Here is a 16,944-nt window from a genome sequence, read left to right as displayed (position 1 = left end):
AAAAAGCTTCAGAGATCTGCAGACATAATTATGCAGCAATAGCATAGTCAAGGGACCAGGTTTGGAAATCCTGTTACACTGAAACCTCTGCAGCAGCTCAAATTCTTCATGTTCTAAACTCAGCACTTGATTTAAGTATTACTACATGAATTTTTTTAACATGCCCTTAGATGAAAATCAACCTGGCCAAATCCTGCCAAGTGAGATCTCGGCACTTTAAGATAAAGTCTGTACTAGCTAAAGAATTCTTTGCTTTGAGCATCTCACTGTAGATAGCTTGGTCAGGTCAGGAAGAGCAGCTACAGAAATTCTTAAATTTTTCAATTTAAAAGAAATAGGCTTTTGGTTCTACACACACCAATGTAAAAAAAGGTCTCTAAATGAATGAAGTGGAGATTTAACAATGTCTCTGAGCATTTTGGTAGGTATTTTAAAGTTCCCGTTGCCTTGATATCTCAGCACATGGCCAGCAGCTACTGGGTGCAATGTTACTTATTTGACATTTGATGCTTCTGAGTGCTGGTAAAAATAGCAGTCTGTTGGTTCAGAGGAAAAGACCGGCTGTCTGTGATGGTGAGTCAGGGGATGACACACGCCAGCCAGCTAAAGTACTAGAAGTGGGATCCTAATTGAGTTGTGCCTAACTGTGAGAATTGAACTGACAATCAAATGCATAAAAAGGTATGGCCCCAACAGGGCATGAGGGAGAACAAGGTGGCTGAGATGAATTTGTGAATACAAGTACACCAACCAAAATCAGCACCAAAGAAGGGGAGGGATGGGAGTCCTTCTCCCTCTCTGACTAAAAATCAAACTGCAGATGTGGTGCCTGTGTGAGGCTGGGATCCCAGCTGCTGTCCTGAGCTTCAGTGGTTAAATTGTCTGCTTAAAGTGGACGGAGAGGAGAAGAAGGAAGACTGGGACAGTGGGGGGCAGAAAGATAATAGTTTCCTAGGAAAGTTGACTAGTGCTTACTAGTATATATGCTTCTAAGAGAAATGGGAGTGTTTGGGGTAAGGACAAATCCCTCTGCAATATTTATTGACAGTCCATAGAAGTACATGAATAGATAACACAGTTAAAGCTCTTGGCTTTTTGATACAGACACTTCCTTGCCTCACTTTTGAAACTGGTAAGGAAAATGCTAAGATTACAGTCTCCAGTAAAGCTGCATTTAGAGTCCGGGCTGGGATGACCTTATTCTAATTGCAGCACTGCAGGCAGAAGAACTGATCAGCACAGCCTAGGAGAAGCAATTATCCTTGTGAAGAGCAGCAGCTATTTGGATGGTAAGGGGGCTGGGGGAGTTAAATACAGTAAATATAGTCTAAAAATACTCCAAAACTACATTACAGAGCTCACTGAAAGTGCCTGAACCTCATAGATAGCTCTGTGCTTTAGATTTCTTGAAGTGTTCCTGCATGCCAATGCTCCTGTTGCCACTGCGGGTCCCAATCTGATCTCACATACTACTGTTGCTGAAAGAGACCTGGACACGAAGCAGGTGCCACAAGGATGCAAAACTTATCTTCTATATTATATTATGCAGGAATACATTATACCTCTTTTCTAGCTTTACATGAGAAGAAGGATTAAACTATCTATGTGATGAATAGAAGAAAACAACTAACTTTAAGTCCCTTCCTATCAAAAAGATCTGCATTCTTCTAGTAATGCAGCTTTCACCACTCGACTTCCCAAAAAAGAAGTGATGGCCAAAAATCCGAAACTCTCATAGGCTTTTGATTTTACTTATTTTCCTTCTTGTCAATAACACTGGAAAAAGTTGAATGCAATGTTTACCTATGAGTGGGATTATTTTAAAAGAAAACTGTTCAAAATCACTAAAATGAAAAGATGAACTCCCTTTCAAAAATAAATTGTAGGCATTTCTACTTTGATTAGTCTTAACAGATCTAAAGAATAAATACAAAAGGAAAATAATCCTAAAGTCAACCCTTAGGTGGGTATTTATATCAACCACATTCATTTTAATACTCATTGGCAATATGTACAAAGAACATCCTTTTGTTTCTCCCAAACCAAAATTTTGTTCTGCAGGTTTTAGCCATACACTAGAACATACCTGGGCACTCGATTTTGTTAAGTATTTGGGCAGCCCCACTGAATTCAGGAACGTGTTTGTGTATCTTGTTTTGCTAAAGGAATGTTAGCTCTAACAGTGGCAAAAGGATTTTCACGACAGGACCATTGGACAGAGCTTAAATTCTCAGTTCTGAGTATCTATCAAACAAAAGATATTGCATGACAAAGGAAGTAAATGAGAAGAGGTCTTAGAAATCAAAGTTGCTGCTCTTCATCTTGTGTGGGAGGACTGCCAAGTGAATGCAATTCAATAGTCCATTTGCATCAGCCTGGCTTATGTATCCGCTGAGGGAGGCAGGAGTTTGGCAAGCTGTGTCAGCAGGTTACTTCGCCATTGTGAAAAAGCAAAGCAACAGCATGCTAGGCATAACGAGACAAATGTTGTGCATTCAGCTCTCCAAAGTCTTTTCTTGCTAAAAGAGAAGAAAAGAATGGCCTATATTAACACTCTGAATATGCTTCTTGTTTACACAGCCTCGTCAATTGTGTTCTCCTCATAGAGCTGTTAAAGGTGCACTTGTGAATGCATTAAATCTGACCTATGAAACAGACAAAGTCTTATTTCTCGCATATTTTATGTCACGGAAAAGAACATGTTAAGAGTATAAGTGATCATTGTCTGTGATCATACTGTGACTGGAGCGAAAGCAGCTTAGTTCGCTGAATGGAAATCAGCTACACCTTGCTGCTGATTTCACACTGTAGGTATGAAGAGGCCAGGAAATAGAAGCGACACGAAGGCAGAGGTGAATGACACAGAAATATCTTGGTTCTGCAGCACAAACTGTTCCACGTCAAAAGGGGATTACTTCAGCAGCAACATAAAAAAAAACAGTGAACTCTACAAACTTTAAGAGCCTGTGAGCCTTCTCCTGCAAAGACTGGAGCAATTCCTAACAGTTGCTATATACAGTGACACTGAGGCAAAAGAGTGGCCTGAAGAGCACCTCATAGGAGAGAACAAGGTTATGACATGGGGAGGAGGCACATTCTGCCCCAGTAGCCTGCTGTTGCTGCTGCCCCACTTATGAAGAGGGTTGGCATAGCGTGCAGCAACATCTCACAGGGCCAAGGAGGAGGAAAAAGAAAAGACAGTGGACAAAGTGCAGACATGATGTGATGCTACAGGACTGGTTCAATGAAATAACCTGAACCTTCTCCCTACTTACAAATTCAGGCTCTACTTTTGCACTGGTGCACTGACAGTTGCTGCCATCTTTCTGAAAGCAAATGACAGTAATATCAGTATTTTATTTAGCTGATGCAATGGATTCTTTTGTACACACAGACATTGTATCATTAGCATTGGTTTCTCCAGCAGCTGTAAGTGGTCTTATGTCCCTTCCTTTGCTAGAGCTGATAGAGTAGCCTTAAGGCTGATCTAAATTACTGCTCTCCAGAGTTGTCATGGCAACAGGGACTGGCTGAGCAACCCAGGCATTTTGTCTTTTCCTTGAACATATTCTGAATGCTACATTTGGAACAGTGTTTGTAAGTTATGCCATCCACGTGGGCTTCCTTTCTCTTATAGAGTGCTCTCAGGTGCCCAGCTAAACCAGCCTCCTGCCCACTTTGCAGCATGTGAGTGGCAGATCTCTGTCAAAATGGTTTCTGGAACCTGCTGCATAATTTTAGTGACATCAGAACTGTGATTCTACACTTGGTATATCAACATGAACATAGTATTTCAAAAATTCCTCTCCCTACAACTTGCTAAACAACTTGCAGAATTATTAAAAATATTCCCTCTCCTAAAAATTCAACTCATGCTTCAAATGACCATTTTGTGTTTACCTTCCAGATATATTCAAATGAATCACTCACTACAAAAGTGCTTTAAAAGCTGGGGAAAAAAAGCAATGGGCAGGGAAAGGAAACCTTCTGGTAAGAATGAAAAAAATCTGAATTCTGCAACATCATTTCTGAAACCTCCTGTTGCTACTATAGAGACATTCTTCGCACAAACTTTAATGTTGCTTATTAATGTGCAAGTTTTGTGTTCCTTCACTTGGAATTTGTCTGCCCTGAAGTATGTCAGGTATTCAGAATGAGGAAAGATGAGCAAGGGCATCCTGGGTTTTCAGATAGCAGGTTGTGATATGAGAATGATATTGAGTTTGACAAAGAGAGAACACAGAGCTCTGTGCCAGCAGATCCTTCTCAAAGAGCAAGGAGTTGCCCATGGCTTTGCCTTGATTCTTCATGCTGAAGGTCAGAAGGCAAGGATGTTTTCTGTAAGAATTATATGGCTGATGTTCTGCCGATCATAGAAAAACTGTGCCGTGTTAGCCTTTATATCTCGAGTGGATCAGTGGAAAATGAGCTTAGTTTTGGCCATTTAACAGGATCAATGAGATGGATGGCACAGAGTTGAATGGCACATGACTGTCAGCTAACAGAGTCCCTCACCTGCACAGCTCTACTCCACAGCCAAATCCAACGGTGAAGATTTTTGCTGCCTGAAGTGGATGAGTGGAGAAAAGCCATAGATGATGCTACCCAAATTACAATTTTTAAGGTGTCAGGGAGCTGGAGCTTGTTATAACAGGCTGCACAGCTCACTTTTACACAGAATACCTAATTCATGGAGAAACAGGTTTGGCCACATTCCTGACACTAGTATTTGTTTCTATTACCATATGCGGTGTTTTTAATATTAGTAATTTCTTCCCATTCAGCTAATACATTTCAGCTCCCTGTTCCAAGATTTGAGTATGTGAATCCTTGTAAATAAAGACTAATTATCTAAGAAAATGACCTATCAGGTATCCTCCCTCATACCAGTAGTAATATAGCCTTTGGTTACTCTTCCAGCAATAGCCTTGTTTCAGAAGGACTCTCTTGACAATACATGCTCAACTATCACTGTTGCTGCCAAAATCAATACAGTTATAAAGATTCTCAGGAAAAAAAGAAGAAATACTCACAGTCTTTATATTACTGTAGCATTAAGACTTATAGTCAAGTATTCTCCGTACCCAGAATAAACCCAGAATACCCAGAAAATATTTGGAACCTAAGCATTGAGACAATTAATTTAGATAGGAAGAGCAAAGAGCAAGGATACAATGCAGGTTTACAGTTAGGGATAGAAATGTTATCATTCTTATTCCTCTTTATTAAACACCTGAAAATATTTCAAAACTGCACATCAAGAATTGTCTGTACAGAATGGCAATGAATATTCTCCAAGGGCAAAACAAAGAAAATTTCAGGCTTCCTGAAGATAATTGTTGGATCAAAATGCAAGCGAACAGTTTTATGTGTCTTGCTCTTTCAGAGAGACAAGGAGGAGGAGGCATCATGTAAACATTCTTTTCACCGTCTAATCTCATAAATGTGGTAGCTGGAAGGAGAAATGCCATTACTCACACTTACTTTCCTTCAGAAAGCTCCCTCCCATAACTAACAACAGCGCTTTACTTTTGTGTGCACAAGCAACAGTATTGTCAGACTTCTGCTGTGCAGAAAGTTCTACCAGTGTAGTTTGTTTTTATTAGCTTGTGGGTTGGGAGGCTTCTTTGATTAGTTACATGGCAATTTATTAAATGACAAAATCATGTCTTCCAAGGTGTTTTTTTTCATAACAAAATAAAGAATAATTGTCACTTAAAGCCATTTTCTAAGTGGCTTACTTATAGACTGAAATGCAAATTCTAATTGCTACATTCATCTGAAAGCTGTTCATTTTCTCTCTGGTCCTTTAATAAAGAAAATAGTAAGTCATCTATTGATCATCTGATGACTGCTATTTCTCTTGGTTTTCCTGTAATTTGAGACACCCAGGCTTTCTAACATAGTGGTCTACAATGTAAAAAAATGTACTATAAAGTGTCATAGAAAATGTATCTTGTCACAGTCTCTTGGGAATTTATTTGGAGATCCTTCAGAGAAGAGATAGAAGAGGTTCCAAGATGGTATGCAGCAGAACCAGGAAACTTTTGGTTTTTCTGATCAGGAAAGGTTGTACACTAGGTACTCATACAGCATGCAACACACGCTCAGAGATATACATGTATATAAATGTACACATATTTCCATATGCGTATATAAGTGCATATATACCAGGCCTTAATTGACTTTATCCAAGCTAAATTAAATGGGAGGAAAATTTCTGAGCTCCTCTAGGCCTGTTTTATGCATATGCACATCTCATTCACATACTTAGAGAAGTGAAACACTTTGTACTATAGGAATCTGGCAGAGTTTCTGCAGACTACATTCTTAATCCTTGCAAATTTAAGATACAAAAGCTTTACCTGCCAGATTCTAACATTAAAGAAATTAAATGGTTCTGTGGGTTCTTCCATGTAATTCTACAGTTAATTTTTCTAAGTATGAGTATTTAGTACATAAAGCTCTCCTGATTCCAGATGGTTTTCTGGGGTTATTTGACGTCCAAGAAATATTTATCTCTGCACTCCAGAGACACAGACCACAGGGACCGAGGCCTGACACCTCCTCAGGAGAGATGACAGCTCCCAAAGACATGTGCATTTGTCTGATAGTCCATCAGCTTATTTTCAAACTTTTTTTTTTAAGATGTTCTGTGAATCAATAGAGAGCAGGTGCTGGGATGGCAGCCCATCACCGAAGATTTTCCTACTTGGCTATTTCAACACTTTGTTTAGGTACTGACTCTTACGTCTTCTTCATAATCCAGTTCTTCCTCCTTCTTGGAAACAAATATAATGCTCCTGAAAGCTGGTTACAGTAGTCTCCAGTTATTGGGCTACTTTTTGCGTTGATTTTTCTTCTGTTCACAGTTACATTGTGCTTGAAATGTAAACACTGGAAAAAGGTTAAGCAATGACTGAAATAGCCATTACGCTCATCTCCTTCCCTTCTCCTCCCTAAGAAAACCTCATCGTTGGTGTGAGAGGTTTTTACTACTACCTCAGAATACTTTGATATTTGTTTTGACTGTAATATCTTAAACACGTGGGTTTTTTGTAACACAAACAAAATTTTCCATTTCCTAGCGAGGTACCCTACCTCCACTACTATAGAGGCAATACATTGCCCAGTGAATAGTTGTACAGAAACTGGAGAGCCTGAGCAGCCTGATCAGGACAATAAAGTGTCTAGAGCATGTTTCGGATATTGGAGATCTATGTTCAAATACTTCATCTCAAAGTAGACTAAGAAGATAAAGCTAGGTCCCCTAATATTATGTTTGTGTCTCTGAACTAGTGTTCCTTCTGATATCCTACTCTCTATTTCCACAGCTGCAGACTGGATTTTGAGGAACTTTTATTAAATAAACAAAAAAAAAAAAAAAAATCCCTCAAAAACCCTTTGAGTTCCTTAAAAAAATCACAAACAGTTCTCTGACAACTCAGCTTTGAGCACCCAATGCTGCCCAAAGTCTTAAAGGTCCAATTTTATGAGCCTGACCAACTGGCTTATAAGAAGATGTGAAAGGGAGGGGATACGGAAAGTGGTTTTCCCTAAAGCAGCTTGCTATCATTTTCTAGAGGATTCTGTAGCCAGGGGCTACAACGACAAGAGCAACTACAGTCCACAGGGAAAAATTACAGCAGGATTTTCAGAGTAGTTTCTGAAACCTCTCCTCTACTTACACATACCTGACTTCTCCAAGTTTGCTGACACTTTGCCACATAGAATATGCAATTTCCTGCAAATTTACTGGTAGCTCTGCAGGCTGGAGGGGTAGCTAGGCAATGGAACCAACGTGTTGTTTCAAGCAGGATTTTCTCCTAAAGATGTATTTATTGGATTTAGTTTCAAGACACAGAGGAAAATTCAATACAATGATGGTTCTGCTTCCATTTGAAATCAAAAGAATTTACACTACTAATTTCTGCTGGAGAAGAATCAAAACCCAGAATCTGCATTTTGCTTAAAATCCATTTCTTTCTGACCTATTTCATTTTAAGGACTGGAATCAACAGTTAACAAACACTGCAGCTTCCCGTACCTCCTAATCCACAGCAACACTCAGATTACAGCAGTCTCTGAAAAAGTTTAGTGCACAGACAGAGCTCTTTAACAAATAATACCCCTTCCCCTAGCTGAGCTGAAAGGAGCTATCAGTCACTCAGAAAGCCTGATACAGCTGCTCACTGCCCAGGAATATCAAGGGCCAGCAAAGAACATCTTTATGCTGTAGCAGTAGAACAGTTACTTTTAAAAAGCATAGCTCTCCAACTGCCTCCCCTTACCATGCCAAACTTCTGTAACTGTTTGGGCTGGAGCAACACAGAGCCAAGAAGATCGTTGTGAGGCTGGAAAGGAGGAATATAAATAAGACTGTAGGTGTAATATCAATCAACAAGTGTGAAACAACCACCTCTGAATTAGCTGTTTGTATAGTGTCCTGGGAGCTGGCTCTGCATGGAGGTAAATTTTAAAAAACAAACAATAGAATGAGATTTCTTGATGAGCCTTCTGGGTACACTGTAAGCATCTAAGTCCACTGATGCATTAAGCATCAAAGCTCAAATACTTTTAATGATCAGGAGCCTCAATTAATTATTTCTATTACCCTATTTTAATTCATAATAATTGTAACACTATTTGCATACAGAATATCAAAAGAAATAAGCCATTGTAAATCGACACGTATACTTCTTAACTGGCAAAATTCTTCTGAACTGTAAGCTTAAAAATGCAGCTAGAGCTATTTTTCAGATTATGTATTTTCTTATTTACTTATCTCTAGAATAGAATGGAAAATCTCTAGGGTAAGTTATTTTAAGCAACAGTTTCTGACAGGTTGTGAATTAACTTGGATTGCAAAGTCACCTTGAAAAGCTCATCTCACTAGTGTTGTACAAAAAGAAATAACGAATGAAATGCTCTGGAAAAAAAAGGTGCTTTCAACAATTTTTCTTCAACGGGGTCATTAGAAACCTCTGGAGTTCTTACATCCTGTTACGTGGAAATACCCTTCGTCTCCTTACCCCCTTCAAAACATTACAGAACAGTATGGATTAATGGGGTAGGATTCTCCTGTCTAAACATTGATGTCTAGTGACACTTCAAATGCCCAAGAGAACCTACACAGGGCTGAAAAATGCAATATAGTTTCCGCAGGACCCACATCCCTCTGGTGAGCCATCTGGAATCCAGGCAAGGTACTTTGGGCTGTCTAAAATGTCACTAGATGCTGTGTTCAGGCATCTGAATCCTGCCCATTATCTTTGCTAAAAATAAGGCTCTGATCCTGCGTCTCTCTCACTACCTTCCAGATGCAGACTTTGGCAACATTATCTGTTATGATTGCAACATACAGATGATGACGGTATAAAACTTCTGCAGCACTTTCCTGAGCAGATGGGAAAGTGTCTAGATGTAACTTCCCTACATGAAACCTCAACGAGTCAGAGAGGTGACATAGAGAATAAAAGGTGATGAACAGAAAACAGGTACGTGTATACATGTATATATACATCTAAATAAAATGAAATCTCCAAGTCACTTCCACTAAGTAGATGAATTGCATCTTACTTGATGCATTCAGTCAACACTTAAATCCAAAGAATTATTGCTCTGTGTTCAGTACAAGGACATAAATACAACTGTGAAATACCCATTTCTTTTTAAAATGCAATCTGACAGAATCAGTCTAATATAGCTGTGAACATTTTAAATCAACAGAGTAGTTAAGATAAAACCAAATCAACAGATAAATTCTTTGGTTTCAAAAAAATACATTTTTAAAATTTTCTTCTAAATACAAATTAAAAAAACCATCTGTCTGTAGTGCTGTATGCATTTAGTGGATGTAATGCAAATATAGAGATCAAGATAATGAAATTTGTGTTTCAACCTCTAAAGTCTCTTAAACCATGTCACTCTGATGTTCTGAGAGGTGCTGTTGTAATATACTTTTGGTATAACATACCCATATCGACTACTTTCTGTAGAAAAAAATACTTTAAGTTAACACATACCTCTTGTATTCTAAAAATTCCAGTTAAAGGCACACAGGCGCTGAATAGCTCTCAAAACAAATTTATTGAGAGACTTGGGAGTTACGATGGAGGGGAGAAGTATAGCAGGCAAAAGAGGAAGAAAGAGCTACCTTTTGCTGGGGGACTTTTGAAAGTATTCATTTTTGGTCTGAATCCATTATTCTTGCAGTTGATAAAACTCTTACAGATTTTGGTGACAAAAAGACCAGTTTTCACACCTTTTGAAATTTTCTTCCCATCAGTATAAGACCCTCCCTACTGAAGAGTTGCTTCTGCGACTTCATGCTTAACTGAACGAAAGAAAATGCTGTTCTGAGACTGTGAAAGAGGATGCAGAATGAGTGAAAGAATAATAACAGAGCAGGAAATAAAGAGATTTTCTGTTACTGTGCAGCTGAAGCCAACAGAACAATGCAAGCCACATAAAGAGGAAACCTGAAAAGTTTGGTAATAATTTATGGGTTGTGTACTAGGTATTCTGGGAACACATGCAACATATTATTTCATAGCCATTGCCCTCATTATACAGTGGACCCAAAAGTATCACTAAAAAATAAGAAAAAAATATATGCACAGAGAGGCAATTACTCAGTTCTTTAACTTTTACTTCTCAGGCTCCAAGAAGAGCTGATATATTGCTGTAGCTGCTGCTTTTAGGTAAAAAAGGCTGATGCAATTATTCCCTAGGATTGACGTGGGGGTTTGTGGGATACAAAAAGGTATCTTACCTGTTTTTATCACTCTGCTCTTACTTCCATACTAAAACGAATTGTAACTTGCCACATTTGAATCTGATGTAGTGAAAATTACAAACTGAAAACAGTCTTCTGATCATGTGTACAGGATATAATTCTCATCAATCCTACAGCTTCTGTGAAGACTTTTAAAGTAGTGTTTTGCATGAACTTTCTAATTAACAGTTAAAAGAAAACTGAATGAATGCAATGAACTCTTTGACTTGAATAACTCAAAATTTATGCATCCGTTTTCTAGAACTCACTTCTCCCTTAAGGACTAAATGTCCCTGAAAGTCCCACTGATGTTGATGCTTTCTGCGTCTTTCATCTATGTGCTGAAAGAATTCCATTTTCCTCAAATCATCAAAACTAATGCACAATCTAGCAACAATTTTGGTGGGTCTTTGCAATCTCACAGTCTTTTTGGGTCCTTAGAATAAGGAAATGTGGTCAGTAAATCAGTAGGCAAACAGATAAGCAAACCCTGTTTCAGGGTGATGTGTGTCCCCTGGCCAATGTTGCCGCACAATGCTACAGCAGTTTAGAAATCTCTTCATTTGCCATCTGCTCCCATTAGACCATGACAAAACATTCAGTGACTTCAGCAGTTCAAAGTTATACCAATGAGTAATTTTTGAAGTCCCATTATAAATTTCTACTTTATTCTTCAGTACTAGCACTGATCAAAACCTGAGGATTTTTATGAGAAAAATGAGAAAACTCAGTTTGTTGATGCATTTTTATGGTTTAATTTTTAAAAAAGTCACTTAATCTAGTTTTTAGGCTTAATACAGTCTTATAGCCAAAAGAAAAAAAAAAAAAACAACTATAATTTATGTGTACTTCATGCTTAAATGTCACCAAAAATTTCTTTGAAAGGTCTGAAAATTTTTATTTTTCTATGTTGCATTTTATAAAATTTCATATTTAAATGACGAAGTCCCTTTGTAATAAGCTATTACAACCATTTCAAAATTACACAGAATAACTCAATACAGCTCAAGATTTTGCTTATGGAACTGTACTTACTATCATCAATATAAGTTTTCAAAGATTATATTTATGCAATTATAACACAGAAGTTTTATTAATAATCTGAGGTATGCCAATGATTTTCTACACTTGGAAAGCCAAAATAATTAGTTTCTTATACTTCTGTAACTTATATCCCAATCTACACCGACTTTTAATAGCTACTACATAATAACTGCACTTTACAATGTAAGTACTTACCACAAAATGGTATATACTAACCATGTAGAGTGTCAGAAATACAGCTGCATGTGGTTTTGTTTTGTAACAGAAAATGGCAATGTTAATGTGAATACACAGCTGTTGAAAACAACAGCCTTCTCAAGATAAAAATTGCTTCATTATTACTATGTTCAGTAAGGCTGGCCGGGGTCTTTCAATGTATGTGCTTAAATTTAATGAATAGCTGGAAAAATATAAACTTGGACACTTTGTCTGCTGAAATGTTTCTCTGTATCACCTGACCTCATCTTCATACCTTTCTTAATAGGCAGAGCATTATCATCTAGATTCTCAATGTCATATAAAAGGGATATGCTAAAATGGATGGGAAATTCCAGCTGAGGCTAACATTTTTTTGTTTAAATCATGTCTGTAGGGTCATTTCTTTGTTTCTGGAAGTACCATCCTCAAAGTGAACAGGACTGTCCAAAGTATATGCAGTGATTAGTCTAGAAACCTGCTGGCTCTGATCCAGCAAACTGATCCTTACGGAAGAAGACTGAAGGAGAATTCAGGGCAGAATTTCAGCTTTTATTGCTACCTCATGGATGAGTTCAAGATGAATATGCAACATATTCAGTATATCTTACAGTGATTTAAATGTTTCTGATATTATTATTCCCATTCCAGCAAGGAGAGCAATTAAAATCTATGAGGGAAGTAGAACAACTTTTTTTGTTCTTTTTTTTTATTCTCATTAATAACCAACGGAATGTAATAAACATTCAGGCTACTTTTCTTGAAGGTTACCCCCAGCTGATGGGGGACACCTAAGGACCGGTACAGTTTTAAACCAAGCAAGAAAGGATGACTGCAGGAGTCCTGGCAGACGCTGTGATTCCCTTGGGCCATGAGGAGTCCAAGCTCATGTTAGAATGACAGAATAGTGATGTTTTCTGCTTTTCTTCAATGCACAGACTTGTTAATTTGTGACTGCTGACTGATCGTTAAACCTCCTCCCCTGGTGGTGATGCTTCACACCAGAGCTCCTGCTGCATCTCCCAAATCGCAGCTCAACGCAGATGTGGGGAAGAAGATGTCCTAGAGCATGTTCAGACTGCCTCACTATTGAGGAGTCGGATGTTTACAGGGAGGTGACTGCCCTGTGGATAAAAGGAGATTCTGGGAGGTTAAATTGTCTGTTCTACACCTTTAGAGACAAGAAAAGGTATTACTGCATTAAAGGTTTTTTTCTCTCTGTGTTCCTTTTTTATTCTTGAAAAGCAGTTCTTTGAGAGGAATCATCTAAACCTTTGCTCCTCTAAAGTTAAAGGCAGATCTTAGATTTAAAAGCTGAGTATATGCTAACTCTGGCAGGAGGCGAAATACAGATCAGTCATCAATCAATAGAAGAGACTGGCCTTCTGCATTTGAATCCTGTAAGGCACCATTGCCAGAATGAGTTCCCTGGTTTATTTTTAAAACACCTCCTTCCCTCTGTTCCTTCCTCCTTTGAAGTGAATTTCTTTCTCCTGCAGTTACTGCTGTCACTGCTAAATTATATATGCCCTTGTGTTCTGAAAAATCTGCGTCAGCCACAGTATTCAAGCACTGCTTTCTTCTGTGGCTTGCAGCTGTATGAAACTCAGGTTTTCAAAGCAATTCTGCCTCCTTGAATGCCTCACTACCCTTTTACTACGTATCCTCCAAAACAAAGGGATATTCTCCACTTTGTGTGTAGGAATAAAGTAGGTTTGTTCGAGTGCTGCAATATTAGCCCCTGTACATCTTCCACGATAGAAAGATTTTCCATGGTACAAGATCAGATTTAGGAAAATTGTTCCAATTTATCAATGTAGAATTACACTGTAACATTAAGGTTATCTCCTGAAATGTCTGAATCTGCTGGAATATTAAGCTTCTCTCTGGCAGCTATAGGTATCTTCACTAGCTGACATCCCAATAATAAGAAACATTGAAAAAAAAAAGAAAAAAAAGTGACTGAATTGGAAAGGAAGAGTCATGTTACTTGGGCCTAAATATGATCTCAAGGTAACCAGCTAATGTTCATGGTAAATCCAGTGAAGTTTTGACTTCATGAAATTGCAATGAACAGTCCCACAGAAACAGAAAAATTTGGGGGAAGTGGGGTTCTGTAGAAGTTCACAGACTAATACAATAAATACAAGATTCAGGAAAATACAATGTCTGTTTGTCTATAGTGATGTAATAAAAGGGTGAAAAACAAGACAAAAGAAATGTTTTCCTTTTCTGCAGGAGGATAATGAACTTGTGCTGAAACCAACCAGGACATGTTTTAACAATTCTTTTCTAGGTTGCTGCAGTCTTCCACTTCAAAGTTAAGCAACTAAATCTTAAGGTACCTTACAATATTAGATGAATTGGAGGTCTGTTAGAGGTGGATTATTGGAAATTGGGCAATTCAAAGCAAAGTTCATGAAAAAGAGGAGGTTAAATGAGCAGTGTCAGTACATGTCTACTGGTCTGTTACTAAGCACCCAAAAGGCCACATTGTTACAAAAACCTAGCAAGGCATCTTTTTACCAGATCCAAATTCCACCAAAGTTCGTATGAGTTTTTGTGTTGCCCTAAGCAGAGTCTATATCAGGCCCAAAGTTAAGGAAAAGAATGCAGTCAGAACAGCCGTGAGTGCAAAATGTTCTCACGTTGGGGAAAAGGTTTTGGGCGTACAGATTGTATTAGTGCCCACCAATACCGGCAAAATGGCTGCAACCTTTTCCAAAATACATCCCTAGTTTGGCTGAATAAAATGGCGTTTTCTCTGCTGACTTCCCAGAGGAAAAAGAAGTATGTCTTTCTTTACTTGCAAACTGTCAGTCCTGCTGCAATGAGCACAGACATCATGAGTCACTCTTCTTTGAGCTCTAATCTCTGCTCATAGTGACAAATGAACCTCAAAAATCAATCCAGTTCTGACACTTCAAAATCTTTTGGGAGTTCTTTTTTTTAGGAAAAAAAATAAAACAAGTATATTGCATGCTTAGGCTACTAAATGCAGGGATGTAATATTGTGAGTATATTTAAATGAAATGTCAAAAAGCCTGCACCTGCAATGGTCTTGCAATCTTATAATGAATGTGTCAGCTAACTCCCAAACATTCTGAAACTTTCTTAGGTTACCCTTTCAGGCTTATGGCAGCCTAGCTCCTACCTTTTGTAGGCTACCACAAGTTGCAAAGCAACACAGTGCATATCTCTTCTACAAGTTAGCAGAAGATGCATACAATATAAACGCCTTGAACTATAGTAAAAGGACCTACAATCAATTACTTGATGTAGAATTCCTTCCCAAAAGGGCTGCTATCTCCCTACATTCATTTTATTATTTCCAAGATGTACTAAACAAAAATATTAGCTATCCTCTTTGTCTTGTTTATTGTCTATATAACTATCTAGATAGGTACTTCCTTTGACACTAGTTTTTATGGCAATAACTAGCTATTCTACCAGTTTTCTTGGTCTGATGCCTTCCTCCAAAAGAATTTTAAAAGGAGGTCTGCCAAGATAGAATTACCTTCCAGTGTGTATCAGAGATAAACATTTGATAGAAATTCATATTCCACATTCTAAGAGATTTCCATGCTTAATATCAGAAGAAACACTTTTTTCTATAGCTACCTCTGTCGTGGGGTGTACCATAATCTGCAACAATACATTTTGTTTTTTCTTATATTTTCAGCACAGCCTTAGAGATCATCACAACTTAAATACTTTCCTCCTGAAAAATTTCACTGACAATTTTAAATGTAACTCCAGACAATGTTGTAGCAGAACAATACTAGTCCTAATTAACCTACAGATTTGCTACTGTTGTAAGTATTTTAGTTGAGGATAAAACTTTGCTTAAAAATGGAAATAATTACATCAGCAAAACTGGAAGAACTCCTGCTTTGTGAACAGCCATATCAGAAGAAAAGCATTCCTGTAAAAGCATTCCTCCCCTCGCTGCCTTTTATAATGAGTTCAGCGCTCAATTAGCAGGTGGGTTACACAACTTCTGCCACTATGGTCGCAGTTGTACCACTGGCATGTATAAAGAGGACATTACAAAAACAATGTCTTGTTTCTCTATTCTCCTCCTAGCCTTGCTGCTTGAATTTGTTTATTTTATAGCATGTTGTCTTTATTTCTCTTACCTATGATCTTTCACATAACCAGTAAGAACAAAAAACTGGTTCTAAAAGAAGATTAAAATGATGAAAAGGCATCAGTTTCCACCTGGAAGTACCACTGATATGTCCAGTACCAAAAGCTGCTTTCAAAATCCTTCTGGATTTGGCTAGATTCAATTGCATAACACTTCTTCAAAGAAGCAAAGTAAATGAAGAACAGACCAGTGAAATCTAGCTGTGACAATGAGTGCAAGGGTGGCTCTTATTTTTATAAGAGACAATAGCAGCATTCATGAAGTGGAAGAGATGCATGAGAGGAATGCTACAACGCCTGCAATTACAAGGCTTAATACTGGCAAATCCTGCCAAAAAATCCCTCTGCCTATTAATCACTAGATATTTCTAGTTTCGGCAAAGGGAAGAAAGTGAGTAGGGAAAATGGTAAGGTGCTACACTGTGCTTGCATTAGGGCTTAAAATACAAGAAGCCGTAACGTTAACTTCCTCTGAGAAGGCTCTTAAGAAAATAACAGGAAAACTTCACTATCCAGCAGAACAAATTATACAGTTGTGCAATTGCAAGCAGATTGATATAACATTATTTAAGACACTGTAAAATGATGTGTCAGCACTAATATGAAAGCCGTAAGTAATAAAAGCCTCAAATAATAATATACGCACTCTCTCTGTCATCATTATACACCATCATTTATAGATGGACAGCACCTGCATTCCTGCTGAATCCTCTGGCGTGTGTCCATCAGGCCCATTTAGTAAGTAAGTATTTCCCTTTGTGGTAGATCTGATCCTTTCA

Source organism: Opisthocomus hoazin, chromosome 8 (assembly GCF_030867145.1).
Source record: "Opisthocomus hoazin isolate bOpiHoa1 chromosome 8, bOpiHoa1.hap1, whole genome shotgun sequence".
NCBI lineage: Eukaryota > Metazoa > Chordata > Aves > Opisthocomiformes > Opisthocomidae > Opisthocomus > Opisthocomus hoazin.
Note: the sequence above shows the minus strand (reverse complement) of the source record.